Raw genomic sequence first — 26747 nt, forward strand, 5'->3', positions numbered from 1 at the left:
AAGGTACACCATCCAATTTAAAAATGTGCATCTAAATGATAACAACGAAAATAAAGATACAAAAGATTGATATCAATAACAACAACAACAACAAAAACACACTAAATAATACCCCAGCCCAACAGTTTGTACAGCAGCCTCGGCTGCTGTAGCTGGAGTCAGTCAGGGCCCTACCCTCCCAGGCCAGGTGGAAAAGGCAAGCAAGGCAGGGAGCATGTCTTCCAGGACTCACAGCCAAGGGGGTCTGAAAAGGTTCTGAAAACATTTACCTTTGAAGTACAGCAGCCAGGAATGGAATTAAGCCCCACAGCAACTCCTATTGTCTGATTTTTACCAGATATTAATTATGAAACAAGTCCAGGGATTCTTGGAATGCTGCAGCCAGTATAGTGGAAGGAACCAGTTCTGTCCACCCACTAGCAATGCTTTCCTTACCAAATCATCTCCTTGCAAAGTCATTCCACTCACCCACTTAGTACTGCTCTCAAATCGATCTACAGTATAAGAGGTCTGCACAACATGTGCCCCACCTAGCCAAATTCAGCCCACAAATCACTTGAGGCAGCCCATCGTGGGCTTCACACACACACACACACACACACACACTTTGCTTACCTGGGTCTCCCAAAACGAGGTAATTATTGACTGTTTTGCATTTGGTTTTCAGGTCAAAACAACACATATAGAAGGAAAAGAAGAACACAGACCAGGAACACTAATCAATCCGGTCCCAGGACAATTCTGTTAAATCCTAAATGCAGCTGACTATGAACAAGCCTGTCCACTGAATTCTCCACATAAACTCTGATAGAAAATCAACAGTAATACCCACATCCTATTTCTAGATGAGCCTTTGACACCACCTGCTAAGGGACCCATAATACACAGAAGCGCACACATAAACATTACATTTCCTAAACACAGAATCCCAGAAGAGTTCAGTGATTGGTTTTCCCAGCAAATGACTCACAGTCCCATCAAGATTTTGAGTTTAACCTTTTACTGTGAATTATATAACCAGCTTGGCATTAGTCATCAAAGGTTCTTGAGATAAAAAAGCAATACATAAATATATACCTGGCACAGTCAAACCATGGTACTTATTTGCATTTTCTAAGGCTTCAGCTTGTTTGCTCTTACCTGGGGTCACTACTCCTAAGTAGACATGTTATAGGACTGCATTATCAAATTGTTTTAACTTAAGCTCAAAAGTTTGCTAATGATAAATGAATGGGGAAAGTGAATCTGGAGTTGTACCATTTCAGAATTATACTTGGGGTGTTATTTGGGTCACTCAAAACCAAGCGTTATAAATTACAGCCTTATACTTTGGGTATAACTTGGGATATTTAAATCCAGCATGAGCTTTGCATGCTAGTCTCAGAGTGAAGCTATCTAAGTGTCAACACTGTATCTGTATTCTGTCTTTGTCTAATAGCAGATACTGTATATGAATGAATGACAAGAAGGGAGTTGTTGGTATAATAGCTACAGGGTAAAATAACATCTATTGGCTTGAGAAGGAATTTCTTCGTATGATTAAAGAACCTCTAACACCTCTGATCTTATTGCAGGCATAATAGATGGAAGGGTTGCATCCTTAATACCACAGAAATAATAAAAAGAAAAGAAGTATAAGACTGGTTTGTTGTTGTTGCCTGTTTTGCAACGACCCCTGCAAGATACAATGCAGGGCTATGAGGAATCCCACTCTTAATGAGAGAGGCATCAAGGAACAAGGAAAAGCCCATTACTGTGACCCTCCAATTATACAGCTTCACAAACAAATGAATAATATTCTCCTCCATGCAGAGGCAGAGTTAGCTGCTTAATTGTTTTCAGATCCACACAGAGCACCTCATCCACTCAGTATTTCGTGCACCTTATTGCCATTTTCTTGACAGTCTGAATGCCAGCGAAAGAGCTTGACAGTCCTGAGGTCAGAGGTCACCGAGAGTTGAACGTGGCATCCGCTGCCATCATGTTTGTGTCAAACGGAGTAAACATGAGGGAGAAGGGAAGGCGAAAGTGCCTCAAGCTGGCTCCAGCACTCAGCTGTCCTCACAGAGTGTGCTTCAACAGAGATGGAGAAGAAGAAGAAAATTTCACAAGCCTACCGCAGTCTCATTTACACATGTCATAGAGGGAAGGAGGCGAGGTGGCAAGGGGGGAGGAAAAGGAACAGAAGGGGTCATTTACTAATATGCCTTTTATAATCGCTATTCATTTCCCTACCAGAAATAACTTAAAAGAGAGCAGGAAATTAATTGCTACCAAAAGCTCAGCAGGTCACGGAGGCAGGTGTAACCTATCAATTTAAGAACAGCCTTGCTTGCTGCATGTTATGATTTCACCTGGAGAACATCTGGACTGAACGTCCTGCATCAAATGCTCACCATTCCGTATTCCTATATTTTAAAAAAAAACAGACGCAGAAACACAACAACAAGCTGAAAGAGCACACAAACATTCCACAGCATCACTCTCAGCAGAGCTGCAGGGAAAAAGCAAGCATTCCTCGGATAAAAGATCAGCTAACTGAACCATACACATTGCTCCTGCTACACTCCAGTACACAGATCACTAGGAAACAATGCAGCCAACACATCACGTCCTGAAATCCAACTGCAGTTTCTTCCGTAGCTTCGGGAAACATACCTTTCCCAGGGAAAACTGAACAACAGAGATAGGATTTACTGCCGTTCAGACAAGGAACACCTCCCTTTCTCCCCCTTCCCGATTTCCCAGTGAATGCCATCCCCGGCACTACCTGCATTTATCAGCAATGCAATCGCCTCATCTCTCCAGTCACTCCAAAGAACCGAACAGCCTGGAAATTCCGGTTGTCCATTATTCGAGGTCACAGATAAAAGCTAAACAGCAGCAGTGACTCCCATCAATCATAAGTCTCTCAGTTATAGAATGTATGGTAGGAGACCTACTGATGTAAGCTAGTCACCAGAGAAAATACCCACTGATGACGCATATCCAGGCATAAAAATAGTTACAGGGCCCCCAAAGGGATTATTCAACAGCCTACATTTAGATATTCTTACAAGAGACCCAAAGTCAATTTGCTGCTCCTAGGTGGCTGTGAAAGGCTGGAGTTTAAGCATCTTCAGTGGACAGAACCACAAGTGGCTGGTTTAAATAAACAACTGCAATTACAAGCTGTTTCTGCATTTTTTGACACTGCAGTATAAGGACAAAGTATAAAGGGAGAGATGCAGACTACAAAATTCTACCTATAAGAGGTATCTTTACAATGCTGGTTTTCGTTTACTAAAAAAAAAATTATGCCATGCACAGCTTAACATTTGTCTATACATTTCTAAACGTGCTTTCTATCCTCCTCCCCTTGGCCCCTGCAGAGTCGCCTGGCTTAACACTTGTATAAAAGCAACATCACAAAAAACGGGTTTCGGTTCCCTAAATCGCTTTACAACAAAAGTGGCTTCCTTTAAAGAAATTTGACAGCAAAAACGTAGTCCCAGATTGAAGGATCTGCAATGGTGTTGGGTGAAATGAAGGTTCTGAATCACAAGTCTTCCCAGAGACTCTTGGGGATGAATTGCAGCTGTGCGTGTTTTGTGCACAAACATATACACTGCACCTCAGAGAAACCTGGACAGTTCAGGATTGCAGCTCATAACATGCCAGTCCTCCAAACCCGCTGCAGTGCTATACTTCCCCCATAGGACTAAACTTAACCAGTCCCACATTTATACCAAAGAAAGTAAAGGAAACAATTTAGGGTTGCTACTAGGGTTTGGAGCTAAACCTATTCCCTGACACTGGTGACCCTAGTCATGAAGAACCCAGCTTGCTCTGTCATCTACCTAACTCCACCTTGGCTTATGACTCTTAGTTGCACTCGACTGAAGACCAGAACACTGGGGACTGGCTTTCTGACGTAGCAGGTGAGATCCAATGGTGGCTTGCACAACAGAAATCCACTTACACATGGATTTTTTCTTTTCCCCCCTCTGCCCCCCTCCAGTATGCATTCAAAATTTGTTCCAGAGGGTCCCCAGTCCTCTGGAGCAGATTTTAAGGGTGCAGGGAGCCTGCAGGGAGAGGAAATGAAGGAGAAGGCCTTTTACAACAACAGAGACCTGCTCAAGCTTTGTTGGAGTTCACCCAGTGATAGCTTTTCAGTAGTACTGAATCTTATGATACAAAAAACCACCTTAAAAGGAAAATGACATTTTTTTCAACTAGGGCTCATAGGACAATGGGAGGCAGGATCCATTCCTGATTCAATTATTATAAACAAGCAGGACATTGGACCGCGCCCTGAACTTTGTCATAGGATAAGACCCATGGGAGCAATGAACATGTTGCCCAAAAGTGGCATGTTAAAAGGAATGGGCTCGGATACTGGATCCTATTAGAAAACTGTTAGGCTGTTCTCTCCGTTGAAAACCAGCCTAACAGTTTTATAAATTGCCTTAATAAAGTAGAAGAAATTCTGTAAATCATATCAGATGGTATGAAATTATTAGTCACCCTAACGGAACTTCGGATTTCTCAGTAGTGAAAAAACATTTTTCACTTCAAGGTTAGTATATTTAAACAGGGGTACATCCCAATAATGGACAAGATTTTCCTTCAACTAAAAATACATTAATTCCTAGGCACCCTGATAGTTTTATGTTTTCTTTTCTTGTATACATGCGCAAAGTTGATGGAACTTTTTCCTTTTTCCAAAAGGCCACCAAGGCTGTAATCATATACCCACTTACCTGGGACTAAGTCTCAATGAACTCAAACAGAACCTATTTCCAAGTAGACATGTAGAGAATTGTGTGGTAAAATACTGTATCATTAATAATGAAGAAGCAAACTTGCTCTTGGACTCTACCCCCAGGTAAGCGTTACAATATTGTAGCCATAGAAAATTAAGTAGGGAATATCAAACTCTTGACTGAAACTTATGGAGATAACTAGTGTTGCCATATATTTAAACTTACTTTTTTTGTATATGGTAAACCAACAAAAATTATAAACTAAAAAGTGTTTCAAAATGTGAGTTACAGCAGCTGGAACATTATACCCACAAACCCATGTTTTTTGTTAGAGCATGAAGCTGATAGTGCCAAGGTATTTGAACCCCATATAGGACAGCTGCATATTCCTCCATTTCAGGGGGTTGGACTAGATGATCCTCAGGGCCCCAACTCAACAATTCTATCATTCTATTGTTTAAAGATGGCTACAATCATTCATGTTCTGCTTCTCAATATGAAGCTATATTCAATACGAAGCCATGTTGTTTTTTTAAATGCAAGACTTAAAAGAATTTTGGAGTGTACTTGGCACCAAATTCCATAGGAATAGTCATATAGCCAATTCTTAATCAGAGTAGCCTTATTTGAATTCTTCTATGTAATGAAAATTATATGGCTTTATGAAGCAGCCAACAGCAACTACTGACCCTCACTTATAGCAGAATGGAAGTCACTGTTATTTAGAACAGTGAAAAGATGTGTGTCTCTATCCCTGCACTGCAATAATCAGTGGGGAGAGTCTTCTTTGCCCTGCCATGCACAATTCTGCCTAACTTTCCTCGACGATGATAACATTGTTATAAATAAAAGTGCAAATTATTTTTAGCACCGAGATTTCGCTAAGCACTCACGTTTCTCTCCTGTGTGTAAACGCCGGCAGTTCTGCTTGCCCTAGTTTAACAGCCCTCTTTAGAAATATTCATTGGTGGCTTCTAGCTGATTTATCCAAAGCAAGTTCCCGGGAGAAGTCTGATGCTTAGTCTCTCCTCCAGTCTCCTATCAACATCTCGCCTCTGTTGCCCCCTGTAATTGTCACCAGCATCCAAGAAAGCAGCAATTCATTTCCTACAGAACATGGGAGATAAAAACAATCAAATTTTAGAGCAGGGCAGGGCAGGGGGGAGGCCCACCAAAACAAAGTTTAACATAAAAATATTAGAGGGGTTCAAAACGTACACAATACGTCATCAAGAAACTGGGAAGCTTTATGTGTTCTTTCAACAGAGTGAAGTCAACCCTACAACATTATCACAAAAAAATCTCTCGCCAGCAAGGAGATTGAACATTTTCCTCCTCCCACCTATGAGGATCTTGAAATACATGAGAGGAGCTAATGAACTCTAATCAGATGTCTTTAAAAGAGAATAATATTCAGTTCTGAAATATATATTTTTAATGAAATAATCCATAACATTTAGATTTGGTTATCTTTTTCTACAGCTTTATATTTTTCCTATTCTAACTCCCCCGCCCCCCAGTCTCTTATGTAACTTGTATCATACAAGCAAGGATGTCCAAGGTTGGAAAATTCCCAGCTGACCAAAAACAGGATTGAACTTGATGCATAAAGACCATGGAAGGAAGATGATCCATGCTGTAATCTGCTCTTCGGCAAGGCTCCTTATACCATTTTTTGTCAAGCTTCCCTAGATAGAAATCCTGCTACCCAACAGACAGTGGTGGGGAAAGCCACCACAACTTGCAATGCACTCTGCCAATGCAACAACAGCCCTGGGTCACCTAGCTCCAGTCTCTGCTATTAGCTTCTTCTGCATTTTCGAGCCAAGATTCCTAATGTAGAAAGTAACTAGAGGCAGCAGCAACAGCAGTTTTTGCCAACCTTTTCTCTCATCTGCCTGAAAATTGGACACACCGCAGCAGAATAGTCTGAGCAGGATATAGTTGGGTTGCGATTCCCATTGAGAATTACTAATTTGTTCTCTTTTGTAAAATAGAAGCCCCGCTCAGGAAGGAAATTCCGTAACTCAGTGGAATTGTTTTCCTTTATATTCACCAGGTTATAAAGCACAAAACAGAGTCAAAATTGGCTAAGCCAGCTGGCAGGGGATTCCCTATGCCCAGGGAAAGCCATAGCTCAACCAGCATAGGCATGACATCAGCAGCTCCCTCAGTCATCTGCCAGTCAAGCTCAGTTCAACCATCACTCGAATGGTGGGGTTGCTACATACCTACGGTTGTTCCTACAGAATAGTTTGAAGCATGCCTGTCACCTGCCTAAAGCAATCTTAGCGACTTTGTCACATAAATCTGCATAATTCTACATAGGAACAAAACAGCAGTTTTGAAGAGTATAGCAATGCTTCAGACTGCAAAAGAGATAAAAGTGGAAATGGACACTATGTCCAAAACACTGCCATACTAGTGGCATCTAAGAAGGCGTAGTATTTTGGAGCTGCAAAAGTCACCCTGTCTGGGACCCTTCATAGAGCTCACCATGCTCCTAAAATAAAGCTAGGAACCTTCTCTCAAGGACATCCCCAATGAGCTTTTCACAGTCCCCTGTCCCCTAGCTCCTTTCTTGCCCTTCTAATACCTTCACCTGAATTAAGAGCTTTGCACCTAGAAAGAGACTAGCCCCAACTGCAGGAATGGAAAAACATTACTAGGACCCCATAGTCAAGCCCAAGTTCATTTTCTCTATCACGTCATTGGTTTCCCTTTCATTAATATAACTATGAAAACAATTTGACTGATTAGTCGCCCAAGCCTAAATTCAATTCCTATGTGAGGGTTTTTTTTAAAAAAGGGTAGAAAATAATCACAGCTATGTTGTACAGAGTGACTGAGTTCTCAGTGTTCAACCTTGAAAGTTAGCTCTTAGACTGAGCTGAACTTTGAACCTCCCATTTTCACTTAATTCTGAAATAGCACCCCTACAGAGAAAATGAATCTGGAATGCCATAAGCCAGAGAAGAGAGATGCAGAAGCAGCTAAATATTTATTAAGTATCAACATTGGTCAATTCTGCTTTTCCACTCTTCCTCAGAAACAGAAAAGCTAATACTTTTGAGTTCCAGAGTTCCAAAGACATGCCACTCCCAGATAGAGGAAAAACTGGTAGAAATAAAAGCTACATTAGAAGACTAACTTGCTTCCTTGAGATATGATGGGCACAACATGTCCACAAAGGAAGGGATACAGAGTACTCTCTCTCTCTCTCTCTCTCTCTCTCTCTGTGCGTGTGTGTGTGTCTTGGTGCCATCCTCAGTCTCTAACATTGACTGTGATGGAATAGGACTTGAGGCCATTTTGTACTCAAGTTTTGGCAGAGAGTATACAAGACCTTGGACAGCACCAAGGGGTCCTGCTATGGCAATTAACAAGCAACGTTGTCTCTGCTGGGAGCAAGAGCCAGCTGAAGCCTTATCTAGGCTGCATAGGCTGCACAGGCTTGAAGCCACAGGAGCTGGCTAACTGACTAAACAGCCCTCACCTTATTTTGTAACCTTTGGGGCTTCTGTGAGGCTGCGAGCTCTGGCCAGCAAGGCCCTGAATAAGTTGTAGGAGGTTCTGCCCCTGGGGAAGTATCCAAACATCTGAGTTCTCTACAGTGCCATGAAAAGCCCCCAGCTTGCAGATCACGATCCAGTCCTCTTTGGGATCAATAAGGAGCTGGCCCTTGCTCTGTTTATCCTAGGGCCATCTATTCATACTAGTGCCATCTCTCCAAAGGTCTTGCCTATTCCTGTTACTGGAGATCCTGGAGACGACAATGAACCAGGGACATCCAGCATGCTGCACATGTTTTGCACTGAGCTATGACCCACCACATAAGAAGCAGAGAATTCTAAAATTAAAAGTAGTAAACTCCACATAGGAGCAGGAGAGGCGGGAAGCATTTCGTGCTTTCCTGAAGAATGACACCCAGGGGAACAAAGGGAGCAGAGAGTAAGAAAAGCCAGAGGGGGACATTTATTTTTGGAAGAGGAGCGGGACCGTATTTGATGTCACTGTTTCACAACTGCTCTGCGCTCTGCTTACAAGCAGGAAGCTTTCAACAACAGGAAGCCTGAGGACTTGGAGCCCCATGAGTGGGCGTATCAGCAGGCAAGTAATAATATGCAGAGAGCAGCACTGGCAGCGACTTCATCCCATCTCCTTCCAGCCACTACAAAGGCTCATGCTGGCAGGGCAAAGCTTGCCAGGCATCTCTCAACTCCCACAGGTTGAGACTTTAGCGTTTGCTGCTCCGCAGGCAGTCACACGTTTCATGTTTCCAGTACCAGAAGGTGCTTGACATTTCCACTTTAAAAGCCAAGGTGCCCTAAGCCCCAAAGTGAAAAAGTTTGCCGTAATGATAGAGACACAAACCGAAAGAGGAGGCACTTGAGAGCCCAGAGAAATGGCTTCACCGCCACATTACAGGAACCTCTTGAAAACTGATACTTAGGGAAGTAAGTGAGTAATACAAATTAACATGTGCTGTGTTGGGGGGCTTGGCGGGGGGAGGGGGGAGGCGTTACACAGCAACCTGCCCCATAACAATAGTGGAAAATACTTCCTTCATTGTAAAAAATAGAAAAGAAAAAAGAATCTGATCTGAATTATAGGAATAGTTCTCATAGATCCTGATGTGTCTAGTGGGTAACTAATTCTTTGTTTTTCCTTGGAAGTCTATGACTATATATACAGAAAGCATCTCACCACCCTCCAAGTCAAGCACAACCCCCTGATCCTTTATTCTGGCCTTCCAGGTGTTTTGACACACACACACAAACAAACACCTATTCCTCTCATGGGTTGCTAGCGCACTGCCACACATGGCTGTGGTCTACCTTCAACTTCAGTGGAGTGGGATGGCATAGGTACGTAAGCCTGGTGCGTTGAGACATCATATTTACTAGTTTCCAACCCCAAGGTATACCATGTCAGCCAGGTAAAACATAAGAAGTACAAGGCGCAAACTGAGTATTAGCATGCAAATGCATGTGTAACTTTCAGAGAAAGAAGTTTCAGGGTCCTAGCCCCTTCCTTTCATATGTATTATTACCTACAGATTCAATGTAATTGGGAAGGGGTGGTGCAAAATGGAGGCGCACCAAGAGGGAGGGCACATTTATCTCTTCTTCCATCTGCCATTTATCTAAACCCTTCCCCAGGTTACTCCTTCACTATCAACTCCAGTGGGGCTCCAAATGTGAGGATAAACCTTATTGAGAATCTTGTAAGAGGAGAGAAAGCAGTTTGGATCTATTTCAAAAAGAGAAGCAGGAAGTGAGGAAGGGATTAAGCATTCTTCCCTCTCTACTGTTCATGCTGCCTCTTCCCAAAGCTCCTTTTGGGGTTGCCCATCATGTATCTGGCACATGCAACAGCACATGATCTGATCCAGCAGGCTCTTCTTATGTTCTCATATAAGAGACACACGACACACGCTATACCTAGTCTAAGAAAAAAGACAGCCCATATGAAAGACACATTCCAGCTAAATATATTACCATAACAGAAGTGCATCAAAATATGCTATATATTTTTTCTGAAAACTATCTTGTATAATTTATTCAACCTAACACATTAAAATTCCAAAATGCAGAACCCCAGGCATTCTGACCCACTACATCCGAGTACTGTATTGCTACATCCGAGTATATATAGCTATTTATTTGGTACATGTAGAGTGTTTTCACAAAGCTCAAGAATTATGCATAGATACATTTTGAACACTCAGCTGAAACCACAAAACTGATTTTTCCTGCTTGAGGTGGCTTGATCTCAGCTGATCCAATGTAATAATTTTACTCTATTACAATTCACCTGATCTACATGGAGCTTTGATTTCAGTTCTCCTCGTGGGATAGAAGGAATAATATATTTGCCATCAGATAACGTAATATATGGGGATTCCCTCCTGCCACTCAGCCTACACAGAATTCTAAGTGTTCTCCTTTAATCCCATTTCCCAATACAAAGCCATTTGGCTGGCTCTCTTGAGACGCCCTGCCTTGCTAACATCACCTCACTGACCTTGAACCCATAGTTGAATGTCCCTTTATTCTGGGTCCCCACCATTCCTCGATGTTCAGCTTTAAAAATGATATATTAGCATTTCTACATCCTGTTTGCTTCTCAACTCATAACTCCTTTCCCTCATCTTTTCCTTCATTCGGTCTTGCTGTAGCTTAAAGCCAGACATACCTCTCGCCCACAACCCCAGCATTTTTCAGCTTGCTTTCTCCAAGTTCATGGTAGATGGGAAGCTAAAACAAAAATAAACAAATCACAAGCTACAACAGCATCCCACTTTTGTTTTGCATTCTCTCCATTTCTTCGTATTTTATCATTGCTGGTCATCTCCATATTTGCATCAGTTACATATGTTTAGCTGTCATGGTGTCCCCCACCCTGCAAGCATTCTGTGGGCTGCAGGTTGCTGCAGTTCCGATTATTACCTGCTAGAAATCATTAGCTTCTTCCCATCATACAAACTCAGATCTATAGCTCCAAAGATACCCAGGGAAGAGGAATGTAGAAAGAAACTAGAGTGGTACCTCGGGTTAAGTACTTAATTTGTTCTGGAGGTCCGTTCTTAACCTGAAACGGTTCTTAACCTGAAGCACCACTTTAGCTACTGGGGCCTCCTGCTGCCGCCACGCGGCTGGAGCACGATTTCTGTTCTCATCCTGAAGCAAAGTTCTTAACCTGAGGTACTACTTCTGGGTTAGCAGAGTCTGTAACCTGAAGCGTATGTAACCCGAGGTACCACTGTAGTTTTAAGTCTAATGTAGGCACGCCATGTATTTTCCATTCTTTTTCCCCACTCGTGTCTCTTAGTTTCCCCCCCTTTCCTTCTAAAGCAATTCTCATTGGTTCATCATCTTCATTTAACCCTGAGAAATGGATCTGTGAGCAGGTTCAGAAAACCTGCTCTACTCAGATTACAATCGCAGCTCCCCTGAAGGAAATGCTGAACCTGATTTTACAATGTACAACTCACAAGGCCCCACAACCAATTCATATCGGATGTATGTTCACTATAAGCAAAGAAGTGAGGAGGAAGATGCCAAAGGAGCCACACTGTTAATTTTACGACAAATATTTTTAATCACACTATTTGTCAATTCGTTTATTCTGAACAGAAACCACAAAGTGCAGTATACAGAAATTATTATTAATGGGGGGGGGGGTTCAGTTCTAAAGGTACTCAGTTCTTCAAAATGACTAAAATCCCATATTATTATTGTTATTTTTGTTAAATCTCCCTTGGGACTTCTTAAATGCTGTGTTCCTGCATGTGCACAGACTGCTTAAATCCAACAGACTTTGATGACATCTGGTCCACCAAACTATGCCCAGGTCCACAGCTTTGACATGACAAATATATTATTATTATTATTATTATTATTATTATTATTATTATCATTATCATTATTATTATTATTATCATTAAGATCTATATACCGCCCTTCATAAAAAGATCCCAGAGCTGTTCACAAGATAAAATAGTCATGATGATGGTCTTCCACATGCAGCTATGGATTTTCCATCATTATGTTATATTTTATTTATTTATTTATTTATACATACATACATACATACCTAGGCCATTTGGGTGGCTTTCAACAAAATATTAAAATACAATAGTCCGCCAAACATTAAAAACTTCTCTAAACAAGGCTGCCTTCAGATGTCTTCTAAAAGTTCTTCAAGAGAAGCTAGGCCAAGTCAAACATGACATATTTGCACCCACACTGTTGCTTTTTCCAAAATGATCTTGCAGTCCCATACACAGTTACAAACAATTCCACAAAAGCTACTAGACCACAAAATATTTTATATGCTTGGCTGCGTGCGTACACTTAAGTTAGCAATTTGTGGTCTTTAAAAAAGCAATGTACTGTAGTAAGCTTTGCCTGTTGCCTAGCAGCAATTCTTACTCGCCACAGGTGACCAGGCAAGTGGTTTTTACAAGCCTGCACATGTTACGCAGGAATCAGAACACTTGCTGGAGTGGGATATGCAAGCAGAATCTGTAATCTCTACAGAGTGGCAGTTGCACATTCATTCCACTGCAGAAATCTTACGTTGCTGTATGCCTATGTAACATCTTCATACTCCCTTAAAAAGCACACAAAACATTATGTCAGAATGAATCCATTATAGCTCCTGATATTATTCTTCCTACCAAAGAGTGAACACAAATAGAAAGTTTAGTGACTGATTTTAGCGTTTGGGACGTATATAGCAACAGATTCTTTTCAAAGAACACAAAAGAACAGAGATTCCTATTCATCTCGCAGTTAACACTTGTGTTACCCTAATGAAAACAAAATGACATATTCTACTTTATTGCACATTCTGGTGCAAAAAACAGCTGCAAATACATCTTCATTTACTCAACAAAGCCAGATTTATGTCTGCCTGGTTAACTTACTAGCACTGGCACTCCATATGCTGCTACTGCAAAAAGCAGAGATTCTCCATCTGGCTGCTTTGAAACCCTGACATTCTCAACGAGTCCCACCTCTGCACTGCACACAATAGACCAGTGTCAGAATCAGAAACAGAAATACTGTAGAGTGTCAGGGCACTATTTACTTGCTTATAGCTTCTGTAACAAAAAGAAAGAAACAGACCACTGGGAAGATCTCCGCTTCTCAGTCAGGGATGGCAAGAGGAAGCCTGCAGGAGGCAGAGGGAAAACAGCAAGGAGGATACGATCAGCAGGAAAGCATTGTGTCTCCGGGAAAAATACATTCCTCTTCTTCTGTGTACCCTTGCCTAAACCTGCATATCTTGGGCAACACCCCATAATCTCAGGGGCTATTTTTATTATCTTGGGCTCATATTTCAGTGCTACAGCCAAATAAAATGTGCAACGTTGTTGGTTTTTAAATCCCTTTATCGTGTCAGTATCTGCAGTTTGTTCTAAATGATGCGGGGAGGGAATATGTCTACAGTACTATGAAGACCAAGGGGAATGTGTAGGTCGCATCACATTTTGCCAAAGTACACAAACTTTTATTCTAGATTAAAAGGATTAAATAGAAGTAAAGATTCTGAATGCTTACTTCCTGTTCTTCCCCCTCCCCTCCAATACACACACACACACACACACAACCCTAACCTCTCCTTTGGAATGTATTAATAATACCTACACCTTGAACACAATTGGTCCTTCCGTGTTGCCATGGAACTGAAACCTTTGCAGCTTAGATGGCGATGTATTCCAGGGAGCAGGCTGTTCCTACACTTCCTATCACAGAGGTAAAATCACTGCATACCATTAACTCCTTTCGTATCACAAGCTTCTTGTCTGCACATCGCTTCGCATGCTCCCTGCCCCTCCCTTCTCTTCCACCTCAATAAGCAACATATATCATGCTTAGCTTGTCTTATCTCATCAAACGTTTTGGAAATACAGTGCAGATAGCATCATGCTGAAGAGCACAATTCTCTCTCTCCCGGTTCAGGTAATCACTTCAAGTTCGACTGCAGTTTAATTAGTCACTTGTGTCAGTCATCTATTAGATGGCTAGAGAATCGCTCGTGTGCTGCTGAGGAGACTGTGACCTGTCTGGTCCTGCTCTACTGGAGGAATGGCAGTTATTGAGGTCCAAGTATATGGGCTGGGTTCTTGCACATGTGTGACCTACCGACTGTAGCGTTGGCCCTTTTGGATCATAACACTGGACAGGCAGGGATAGGTTGGTTTGGTCAGAGGCTGCGTAGATGCCTCCTTGAGAAAAGGTCCATTCCAGCCACTCTGAAAGAGAGGGTTGTGCAGCCTCTCTTGAAACTCCGTCCATAGATGCTGACTGAAATAACTATTTGGATGCTTGAAAACAATGCCTTTCTTGACAAAGTGCTCAAGTGGGTGGTTGCTCTACAACTTCAGGATATCCTTGTTAAAACAGGTCGATCTAGATCCATTTCCACTGGGTTTCAGCCGTTTTGGCAACACCGCTGTTGGGGGGCTATTGCTATGGCTCTGCCCCCTTGAGCAAGCCTCTGCAATTCAGCGGTCTTATTGAAAAAAGGAGTTTTATGGATCCTAGTCTCACAGTCAGAATGTTAGATTTTCCTATGTACAGATGTTCTGAGCAAGTCGTAATTTTACAATTAAAACCAAATGTTGGAGATTCCTTCTTTCATTTTCCAAGAAGTCTGTGACGCAAGTGTTGCGGGTTTGAAGGCAGTAATCCTCCAAATCTTGTTTTATATTATGTGTTATGAAGAACATACTGTATTAACAGTCCTGCCCAGGTTTTCGGCTTCACTGTTTGCCCAGCATTCTCACTTTGGTTATTGTCCAAAACCGATTAACAAAACACTTCATGCTATGAAGGCATGCAGAATATTTGCCATGCAAATGTGGGCTTCTGTCTTTCTTATAGTTCTCAACGATGGATTCTGTCTTTCAGAAGTTTGAAATTTACTGAACAGAGTTGCCTTTACATGAACCAAGTATCTGTCTTCCCATAACTGCTGATTTGGGTCACTTCCAGAAGGTGGACAAAAGCACAAAAGATTCACAAAATGTTTACGGGTATGCGTACCCCTGCATACCCCCAGGAAAAAAAGCACTGCTTTAGGTATTAAGATTTCATTACACAATATTTAAAGACTCTAATTTCTGTCTTGAAAGCAGGGAAGGGGGAGTAATTTGCTTTTATTTGAATTTTAATGAGACTAGCCAATGTGCACTTATCAAACCAATGTGTAAACCAAAGCATAACTCTCCTTCAGTATTCACACATCTCCGGATTTTGCAATGCAGTTCTCTAATCAACCAATGTGTACAAAAATGTGTATATCAGGGTCAAGCATATATAAACACTTGTGTGTGTGTATTTCTGAAAATAGCATACAAAAATGGGGGAAATTGCTTACAAAAATGTGTCTGTTACCTGAAACGGCATACACAACATTTTCATGATTTGTTGTTGTTGTTGTTGTTGTTGTTGTTGTTGTTGTTGTTGTTGTTGTTATTAACTGCTGTGGAAATACGGAGAACAAAATTTAAGACTGGATAAATGAGCAACTGAAAGAAATCAAGATTGGCGGTGCTGTCTATCTCTACTTGTACGCCTATGAAGGGGAGGGGTTAGAACTGTTCTTTCACACATGGCATAATTTGTAATTTACTAAAGAGACTTTCTCGAAGTGAAACTATTCCAAACACCTTTTGGTAACAGGAGGAGACAAGTTCTTCTGAGGGCATGATTTTTTTAACAACTGCACTTGTGCAGATTGGTTTCCTGTAATCTTGTGCAATGCAATATAGATAGGCTGCCAAAAGAAAACCCATTCCTGCCTTTCCCTTCTGCAGGCTTTAGCAGGCAAAGAAGAATTCAGGAGTATGAGCTTCGTAGAGAGTGCCAAATATGCAAGAATACAAAGCTTTTGTCTTTTATATAACTTCTTATCTCTGAGACCTCAAACAAACCCTAACCAAAAGTAAAACTGCAGCAGGTACGATATTCTGTATACCATCTGCTTAACAACACAGATGGCTTAGAAGCAAATAACACAGAATTATGCTCTCTGCAGCTGGCTGCCTCTTAAATACAAATTTCTGTTCAAGACTTCTTTCCTGCTACATTGTGAACTCTTGCGTGCAACATACAACAGTCAAGACATATTTCAGTACTTCCATTTCATACTACTTTTTAATTTTTTTCAAGTCATAAAACAGAGGGTGACATCCATTGTTAATCATTCTCAGAGCAGACTCAGATTCCATCCATTTCAATGGGTCTACTCCAAGTATGACAGACATGGACTATTTAATCTCAGAGGCATATTTCCACAATGAAATAAAGTGTGACTGCTGAACCCAAGCTCAGAAAAGACAGGAATGGCTACAGATCCGACTCATCTCTTTCAACACATATAAAAAGTATTTATTCGAATATCCGCATACCTAGTCTAAATAAGTACATTTTTAGCCAGGCAGGCATACACATGTTCAGGATTGCTGATATGGGGAGGAAGTCTGAGTTGTTACAGAGACATAATGTTTAATCACAATTAGTCCTAGCAACAGTTCATTACCTTAACTTTGGTTAAGATCCCAAAACATACAGTGAAATTCTGATATATATATGTTTTATGGATTGCTAAATTAAGCCCTGACCTAGAAAAATATAAGGAGGCATGAGAGGTCCTTGCAGCTAGAGAAGCTGAAGAGGTGAAACAATGGGTTCACCGACTGCCATTGTGTCGAAACTCAGCAAAGTACAATTTGCCAAAAGAACACTTTGTCTTCAAACCAGGATCCCAAACCATATCTTGATATTGGTTTATATTGCCCATAACTGCCAACTATGGTCTTCTGATAACTTGAAAACACATGCAGGGGGGGGGGGGAGATGGCGAGATCAAGTGGAAGTATGCTAATCCAAGGTTTGCTGCATACTCCATGCTGTAAGCTCATGCCGTCCAACTGAATGAACTCTTTGTCTTAACAACTTCAAGCTATGGTTTTACATTATTCTTTTCTTAACTAATCTTTACATACCATTTAGATATTCAGATGGCATTATTAATAAAATTTTAAGTAGTACAAACCAAGGTTAAGAATTATATCTGCATCCTAAACTAATATTACAGACTCTTAGGCTGGGGTATTGTTTAGGGGATTTTGTTGGAGGGGGGTTGCCGCTGTTATCAATTTTAATTTTTGTATCTTTATTTTAGATCTTATTATGGGGAAATTGCTTTATTTGGTTGTGAGCTTTTGATGTTTTATTTATTGTTTGTGACTACTTTTGTTACATTTGTAATTATGCAATTTTTTCACGATGTAAGTCACCTTGAGCGTGGTTTGAACTATGGAAAAGTGGCATACAAATAAAATTATGTAAGTAGGGAGGTAGGCATGAAACTATATCAGCCATATGAATTACAATAGCTGAGGAGAGTTAAAAACAGTGCCAAAATGTTTGCCTGCAAGGCGACTCTACATAGGAAATTTAGTGTGCATGTGTGGCACAGTTCACATCCAGGATAGAAATGAACTTTCTTCACTATTTAAGACAATATACCAGTCCAGTGGTGCTGAAAGTTTAAAAATGGTGGGGACAGAAAATGACTGCCTCCTTCCCTCACCCAAAAAGGAAACTGCTACAGGTGAGGGATTCTGAGGCCTCCTGGCTCTGCTCTCAAAAAGCCCCTTGGTACTACCTTACCTACAGTGCATACATAATCAAATTACTTTACTGTGGCTGTGTTGTCCTTGGGTAACCCCTACCTTGCTGAGAATTCTACAGTGGGTAACTCTCATTCTGGAGGATATATTTCAAATACATAGGAAAGAACTGATATAATATCCCAAAAAATGCAAACAATTTCTTTGAGGGGGCGGAGCCGAATCAACTAAATTAGAGAAGATTTATCCTTTAAATTGCTTGTTTCAGTTTGTTTGCTTTTATACTTTTCCCAGAGTTTAAGATGAAGAGGACAGAAATATAGTCAAACTCTCAACGAAGAGTCTGCTTTAATTATAAATTCAGAACTTTCTAGAGTTTAATTCTGCTTTTCAACTAAGCATTCCTTGTTCTCTTCTTCCTTTTTTGTTTTTAATTAGAAAAATGTGTTCACTAATGTGTCCCACTCTGCTTGTTTTAGAGCTCCATTCCTTTAACTGTTAGCTTCTTACTGCAATTTTTCAAGAAACATGATCACAAACTGGCCAAACACGAGAACAGTCTCAGTCCTCAGATAGCCTCAAATTCAGAGATAAAACCAATATTAAACTGCACAGGCATCTGTGACAAGAAACCCAAAGAAGAATCAACATCTCTGAGAACAGCAGAGATCCACCAATTTGTCCCCTATCTTCACCAGAGCAACTGCCAATTTTTATTAAGGAGAGTGACAATTCATTTATTTATTTTTATTCTGACGTCACTAAGATACAAGACTGCTATTTAAAGATCCAAAGAAAGGGGCATGTGAAACATCACAGCATGACCTGAAAGAAAAAGATGCTACCAAAGTGACGTAATATTTTTGTTTTTGAGGTTATGCCATTTGATAGTATAGCAACTAGAACAGCAACAGAATCACAACAGTAACATATAGAAATGTAAGTGCCTGTCTCATTGTTCCGTCTGCAGACTGTTCACAATATTGTCCTCAAATGCTGATTAAACTTCTAATTACTGCAAATGCTCAGAAAAAGCATAGTGACTACCACTGATCTTAACTGGGGGCATGAAAACTAACCATAGGGCAATTCCATCTCATGCTGCAACTTAAACTTATCAATATGGCTACATTTGCATAGCAGAATGCAGCATACATACAGTGGTACCTCTGGTTACATACTAAATTCGTTCCGGGGGTCCGTTCCTAACCTGAAACTGTTCTTAACCTGAGGTACCACTTTAGCTAATGGGGCTTTCTGCTGCTGCTGCGCTGCTGGCATGCAATTTCTGTTCTCATCCTGAGATAAAGTTCTTAACCTGAGGTACTACTTCCGGCTTAGCAGAGTCTGTAACCCGAGGCATTTGTAACCTGTACCAGTTTTCACTCTGTCAGCCTTGAGCTGCTTCTGAATTCATTGTTGCATGTAGATGTGGTAGGGTGATTAGCAGTCCACTTCGCAAACTTCTTCAAAGAAGAAATGCTGTCTTTGCATCAATATATTCAACCATCCATGCCAATATTTATTTATTTATTTATTTATTTATTTGTTTGTTTGTTTGTTTGTTTGTTTATTTATTATTATTATTATTATTATTATTATTATTATTATTTTGCAACACATCACACACACGTCTGCATTTGTCAGCTATGTGCAAGCCCTTCTGTCAGGGGTATGTTAGGTTTCTGTGTCGACGGAAAACTTTCCTTTTAAAAAGTCAACAACTAAAGCAGAGAATGATTTAGCCCTCCAACGGTCACTGTAGTACATCTTTGCAAAGCAAGATTTCCTTTTAATTTGTAAAAAAAAAACCTCACTCTCATCCATTAAGTACAGTATATCACAGGAAACATATGGAGCTATCGCATATGGTAACATTGCTTGAAATGTCTGCTAAATTAATTAAAAGTATACTTTAAAAACTAGTTCACACACACATAAATTCGACATTGCAGATTTTCACATACACAGAAAGTCATGTTTCTGTTCTCCCCTGAAGCCCCTCAACACACACCAAATCTGTTCCATATGGTTCCCCCAAACCAGGTTTGGGGGTGCATGTGTGAGCTGCAGAGGAAGAATTCTGTTGAGGGACTGTAAGTCTGCTCTCTTCACCTACAAACACTGTGGGGTGCAACAACCTTGTGTGTGTGTGTGTGTGTGTGTGTGTGTGTGTGTGTACACACACACACACACACACACCACTTTCCTTCACCCTTTATTAAAATACTACAAAGATGTATTTCAGGTATTAATTTGAGAGTCAACACCTCTTTTACAACTCTTGTGGGCTTTCAAATTATGTACACAACTGCATCTTAAAGCAGCACATACAGATCACAAGCTTGTGTTTTACAAACAAATAGCATAATCCACTTTTATCATTCGCCGTGTTCTACAAATGTTAACGTAATGTTGAAGTAAAATTGAACACCATTAAGTAGCCAGCTGGGGTAGTAAGACTCACTCGTTCCGCACAGGAAACATAAATGGGGCGAGTTTTGTTTGTGTATATGGTTGCATTAAAAAAAATAATATTCTTTTCTGTCAGATATTTAAATGACGTTTTCTGGTGATTGCTCCTCCCAAAGCGATTCCTTTCTTTCCACCCCTTGACATCCCTTCCTTCAGATTTTTGTTTGTTTGGTCAGCTGAGTTCTGCAGAATTTTATTCCAGACATGTTTCAAGGTAAACTTTTCCTCAAGAAACTATTAAGCAAGTCTATTGAATCTGCTCAGCCTCTCAATAATGCTGCTTAGACCAAAATAGTCCTTTTCTCTCAGTCAGCATTTCTGGCTGAGTAGGTCTACTGCCTCAGTTTCAGAGACTGAAATAAATGAAGGCTTTTTGGCACTAAAGTTGAGAGGGTGAGAATATTATTGTGCCTTAATTCACTGTGTTACTTTGCGACATGTCGGGAGTAAAAGACCTCCTTCCCGACCCCGGAATATATTTTAACTTACTTGATGAACTTATATCACATTTTCCAATCAGAGCAGCTGACGGGGGGAGGGGGATGTACAACATACAAAATTGAAAACATAGGGTTTTTTATTATATACATGCTTATAAAGCATTTTTTAACAGACAAAAATACAAAGAACAAACCAAACATAAAATACAGAGGAAACAACATTGACAAAACAATAACACAGTACACCAATACCCGACAAATCCAAAGAGCAAAGAAATACACATAAAGAAGTTGGTAAATATGACAGAATGACATTATTGGAAAATACCTTACTATTATCTTGTTCCCTAGCTAGAGTGATTGCAAAACTATTTTTGTGAAAGCAGCAAATCACCATCATTGAGCCCGTAGATAATAAAACACATAGATTAAAACATCAGACTATTAAAAAATTAGAACAAAATTCAAAGGCCTCCTGTAATAAAACCAATTTAACCTGGCATCTGAAACTGAACAGGGACAATGCTCGCCTGATTTTTAATGGGAGGGAGTTGATTAATCGCTCTTGTTGTTTCAATATACCATAAATTTCCCTTTTTAATTTATAATAATGTAAATTATAAACATAGTGTACAATCAAGGTTAAAAACAGATTTTCAGAAATAAAAAGGGAAAGGGAAAAATGCAAAATAATTGAGGTCTTATGTAGCACATAGCAGTATTCAAACTTCTGCACAAGCATTGTTTCAAACTCCTTTTTTTAAGGAATTGTTGTCAGACCTTGGAACTCAAGCTTACAGCCCAGTGCCTTGGATGCCTACTCAGAAATAAGTTCTATTTGTGTGTGTGTGTGTGTGTGTGTGTGTGTGTGTGTTCAATTCGTTAATTTTATAATGCTATAGAGTTTCAACCTTAACTTTTAACTTTTGAATAATCTGGCAAAACCATAAAACTATTCAGCAGAGGAAGGAGTGTTGATAATTACCCCAACAACCCCATGAAACATCTGATGACAGCATACATTTTACCACATAATTATATACTATTGCACAACATATGCCCATCTGTACTCATTAGTTTCATTTCTCCAACAAATTTCTGTAGAAAGACAGTTGCCAGTGCCAGTTCATACATATGTAAACTCTTTGACTTGTATCCTCAATTTTCTTCTGTGAACTGGTGCATCCGTTCACAAAGCAAAAAGTTAGGATCCACACCTTTCTCTAAAAGTTAAAGAAGGGAAGCCCTTTTTCATAGCACATACAACTTTGAACATAACACAGCTATCTCTTGGGCGTGGGAAATATGGCACCCATTGCTAAAAAAAAAAAGTACTCATCATTTATACCATATACTTTCCTAAATCCGTATTAGGGCAATACCTCTATTAGGACAACCAACGTATCACAAAATAAATGTACAAACATTTGGGTCCTCCCATTTTGATTGTGCTAATAAAGGCACTGCCCTGGTATTACTTTATTTCCTTTGGGGCCAACAACTTTAAAAATTTCCTAGCAAGCAGTGCATATCTTCAACATTATTCTTTGTATCCTTGGGGGTTTTCTTAAGCAGCTTCCAACCTTTTTTCCTTCATACACCCTTTGGTGCCAGAGATCACAGAAGAGAATGTGATAAAGAACAAACTGGAAGCTTTGTGTGTATTGTAGAAGACCACTCAGATTCTGCCATGCTAGTTCAGTGACACAAGGTCACTCAAAGACTGGGATCACCATTGCAGTGGAAGTGAAAACTGTCCATGACATAAAATGTAAAGGTAAGCAGTTTTCATAAGATTTCTGCTCCCGGCTCCAATTTGTCAGAAATAGTAATCAAATCTGAGTTTCCAGAAGCACACAGCTTTAAGTGGAGCATCTCATGAAATGTAACTAAATGCACTGGGGCTATGAGATTGCAGGAAAAATAATTCTTAAGATTGCAAGAGTAGGTGTGAGACATGGAATAAGGGTGGGCTGGGGAAGAGAGAAGAGAAAAACGGAACCTGTCTGAAGCATAAGGAAGCTATGGGATCATTACTAAGAGCCAAACCGTAGGGATGGATAGGACTGGCTCAGCAGAGACAAAAATCAAATTAGTTTAGTACTATATTAAAAAAGAAATACAATTTGCCAAGACAATGCAAGACCAATTGTGTTACTATTTTTACCCACCAGATGCCTCTATAAAGACGCATGATAGCTGAATTCCTATTTTTCAGTGTTCAGATTATAGGACTTTTTACTGCATAGAATCCCACAGCCTTCACTAGCAATCCAGAAATTCAACTTGCAACATATAATGTATGGTACACAACCCATTAGACTTGATGGCCTGGCATTACTGCTCTCAATTTTTTCTTTAAATCGCATGGCAGTTCTCATTCCTTTGTGACACTGGAAAATGAAAGCCAGTTTGAACTCAGTTTAAATTTCAAAGCAATGTGGCATAAAAGGAGAAGGAAACCCAAATGCAGTCAGGTCCAAAGACTGCATGTGAAAAGAAATTCCTGCCGATAAGATCCTGAATATGGAAACTGCCAATGATACTTTTCAGCAATTCATACTAAGTACAGAGATGTGAGCCTGCGTGTGGTTGCATCACACTCCTCAGCCTGCTGCCCTTCAGATGTTTTAGAATACCGCTGGCTGGCACATTGCTGGGGCTGATGAAAGTTGCATTATAAAACACCAGGAGGGCGCCAAGTTGGAGAACACTGCTTTACGGCAATGCTGAATTACACTCAGAAATCACCTGTCCTTGCTTAAATACATGCATTGATCACGCTTTTGCCAATATACATATTGGTTAAAGAATGGCAACAGAATGATTCTACAGCCATCTTCTGAAAATTAAGTCTGATTGCCTGTAATATAAGCTAGTTGTATGATGAACAATTTCTGTCCCATTCCTAGATCCACCTTACGTTACCCATTAAAAAGATGTGTGAAATCATGTTGTTTTCTCAACAAGCACAGCAATAAACTTTCTATCCCATACAACCACTCCCATTTCCATGTTCAGCATGCAAAATGTCATAAATGAAATTATGGTGTTTTCTCCTGTAGCTTGTAAACATAATTACCTTTCACTGCATCCATGTCTGTAGGTACAACACTAGACAGTCTTCAACTACAAAAGAGAGACTCTACCTAATGTCACAAAGAATACTGCAGAGTTCAGTAGCTTATATGATGCTTCAACCAAAAAGTTGATAAAGTAATGCTTTTTAAAAGGTTTACAGTGCTTTTCTTCTCTTCATTTCTAACAAAGATAGAAGGCAGATATTGAGTTCAATTGGAATATAAACTATCTGGTATATGGATTTTGGTTTCACTAACATGGAATTATTACCTCCACAGAATGCTTCACCTGCCATGTATAACACTGCCAAGGTGGATAATGGGTGGGTTTTTTCCTCTCTCTGGCCTCCTCTATGTAAGGCAGTGTGTGGCACAGTATTCTCCATCTTTGCTCTCCAGGCCAAGCACTCATGCATAGGAATGTAAGGGGGGGCACCTAGCTTGCCAGTAGTACATGTGAAAAGGATCTAGGGGTCTTAGTAGACCACAAGCTTAACACGAGTCAATAGTGTGATACAGCAGCAAAAAAAAAAAAAAAAAAAAAAAGCTAGTGTCCACATCAAGGGAAGCCATAGTACTGCTCTAATCTGTCTTGGTCAGACTACACCTGGAATACTGTGTCCAATTCTGAGCACCACAGTTTAAGAAGGATGTTGACAAGCTGAAACCTGTGCAAAGGAGGGCAACCAAGATGATCAAGGGTCTGGAAACCAAGCCTTATGAGGAATGGCTGAAGAAAGTGGATATGTATAGCCTGGAAAAGAGGAGACTGAGAGAAAATGTGATAGCCATCTTCAAATATCTGAAGGGCTGTCACATGGAAGATGGAGCATGCTTGTTTTCTCCAGGGTAGGACTTGAACCAATGGTTTGAAGTTACAAGAAAGGAGATTCCGACTAAACATCAAGAAGGATTTTCTGACATTAAGGGCTGTTTGACATTGGAACAGTCTCCCTCGGGAGGCTGTCGATTCTCCTTCATTGGGGGGTTTTTAAGCAGGTGTTGAATGGGCCATCTGTCGTGGATGCTTTAGCTGAGATTCCTGCATTACAGGGGGTTGGACTAGATGATCCTTCGGGTCCCTTCCAACTCTATAATTCTATGATTCTATGCAACAACAGCTGCCACTATTAAATATTTTTGCCCTCTGTCAAATACGCCAAACCTATGGATGAAAAGAAGAAAAGATGCAAAGAATTGGAAGGTTAAAGGTGCAAGTGGAGGGAGTGACATGACTTAAATGCAGCACAAGATGCTGTGTCTAAACAAAGAGCTTTGCTGAATTCAAAACTTCCTTAAATACAGACAGATACTAAGTAGAATCAACAACCCTACAATATTATCATAAAATACATGTTACAAGCAGAGTTTCAAGGGCTTTGAACAAAAGATTTAAACCAGAACCTAATTGAAACCAATCTTTAACATATCCTAACAAATAAATCAGAACCAAAACTAAAAAGTAATTCACCTGTTTTAAAATCAAACCTAGCTGATGACTTGATTAGAAAAAAGCACGTCTGTCTATGTGTTCATACAGCCCTCTTAGCTGTCTCCCATTTTGTCGTTTACATGCAAAACTATGCTTCCTATCTTTAACGCTATATGCAAACATCATAGTCCGTTGGAGTGCATTTAGCTCTCTCTCAAAGCCTTTGTGAGTACAGGCAATGGCAGATATAAACAGTCCTTGCTATATGGATTTATACAGGGCCTAACCAACCATAAATTTTAGATAATTAATATTTATAATATTTATATTATAAATGAACTAATAAAGCTTAGATTTTCTATAGCATTTGGGGCTGCAAGCTTGAGAGTAAGTGAACTCAATGAGACTTGTGTCTGTGTTTATATCCATATATTACTACATTTATATCCTGCTTTTCCCTACCAGGGTCTCAAGGTGACACACATGGCTCGCCTCCTCCCCATTTTATCATGACAACAACCTTGTAAGGTAGACTAAGCTGAGAGAAGATGGCTGGCCTAAGGTCACCCAATGAGTTTCATGGCCGAGTGGGGATTTGAATAGTCCAACGCCCTAACCACTATACTACACATCATCTACACATGTAGGACTGTGCTGTTAGTGTTGCCAATGCACTTCACATTATCTCTGTAGTTATTAAGCAACCCTATAAAGATAACACGATCACAAGTTGCGTGGGCTGTGGTCGAGAGAACAGTGGTGTGCGTTCATCTTTCATTCATCTTCACCCTCCTCCATAAACAAGTTTTTATTTTTATTTTTTAAAAAAAACCCTCTGAAAAGCATCTCCAGTACGGATCCTCCCATAATCTAATTGCCCCTCTCTATTTTTGCTGCTAAATTCATGCAGAATTTAAATGGCAAGCACACATGGGACTTTTTGCAGATGCAGAACACGAATTGTTGACTGTCAGCCATGTCCCACTGTGCCTGCATCCTGCTGTTGTTCACAGCTCTCGCTCATCAGCTCTTTAAAATGTAACTGCACTAACACAGCTCAGGCTAAACCACATGCTATCTCAGAAGGGCCTGACAGGGCCACCCCATATACATATTATGCTGCCACAGTGCCAGCAGTACAACTGCCGTATCAAATGCATGCTCAGACAGGGATGGGAAGAGGAGGGGAAGTATGTGCACACACAAAGGTAGAAAATATTTTTAAAATGGGGAAATGAATACACTGCTGCAGTCCAGCTGTCAGGGACTACACCAGTCACAATGCCCACATGCCAACGGACCTGAAGTCAGGTTGAACAGGCCAATTCCCAGACATCACCATGCCCCACCCCAAGATGCAAAATAAAACAGGGCTTATTTTTATGTTTTTCAGGTTGAAGCTGCAACAGCAGGACTGTC

General features: G+C 40.4%; 1 protein-coding gene across 3 annotated transcripts in view; it reads right to left on the reverse strand.

The window, feature by feature from the left end:
• Positions 1-26747, reverse strand: part of HIVEP2 (HIVEP zinc finger 2) — a 136242-nt gene that overhangs the window by 79690 nt on the left and 29805 nt on the right. For 2 of the 3 annotated variants that reach the window (XM_081855225.1, XM_081855224.1), the window contains exon 2: positions 5642-5855. The exons of the other annotated variant lie outside the window; for it this stretch is intronic. The gene's annotated coding sequence lies outside the window, so the exon portion shown is untranslated. The remainder of the gene's footprint in view (positions 1-5641; positions 5856-26747) is intronic. 3 annotated transcript variants of the gene reach the window in all.

This window comes from Podarcis erhardii (genome assembly GCF_964252035.2).
Source record: "Podarcis erhardii genome assembly, chromosome: 3".
NCBI classification, from domain to species: Eukaryota; Metazoa; Chordata; class Lepidosauria; order Squamata; family Lacertidae; genus Podarcis; species Podarcis erhardii.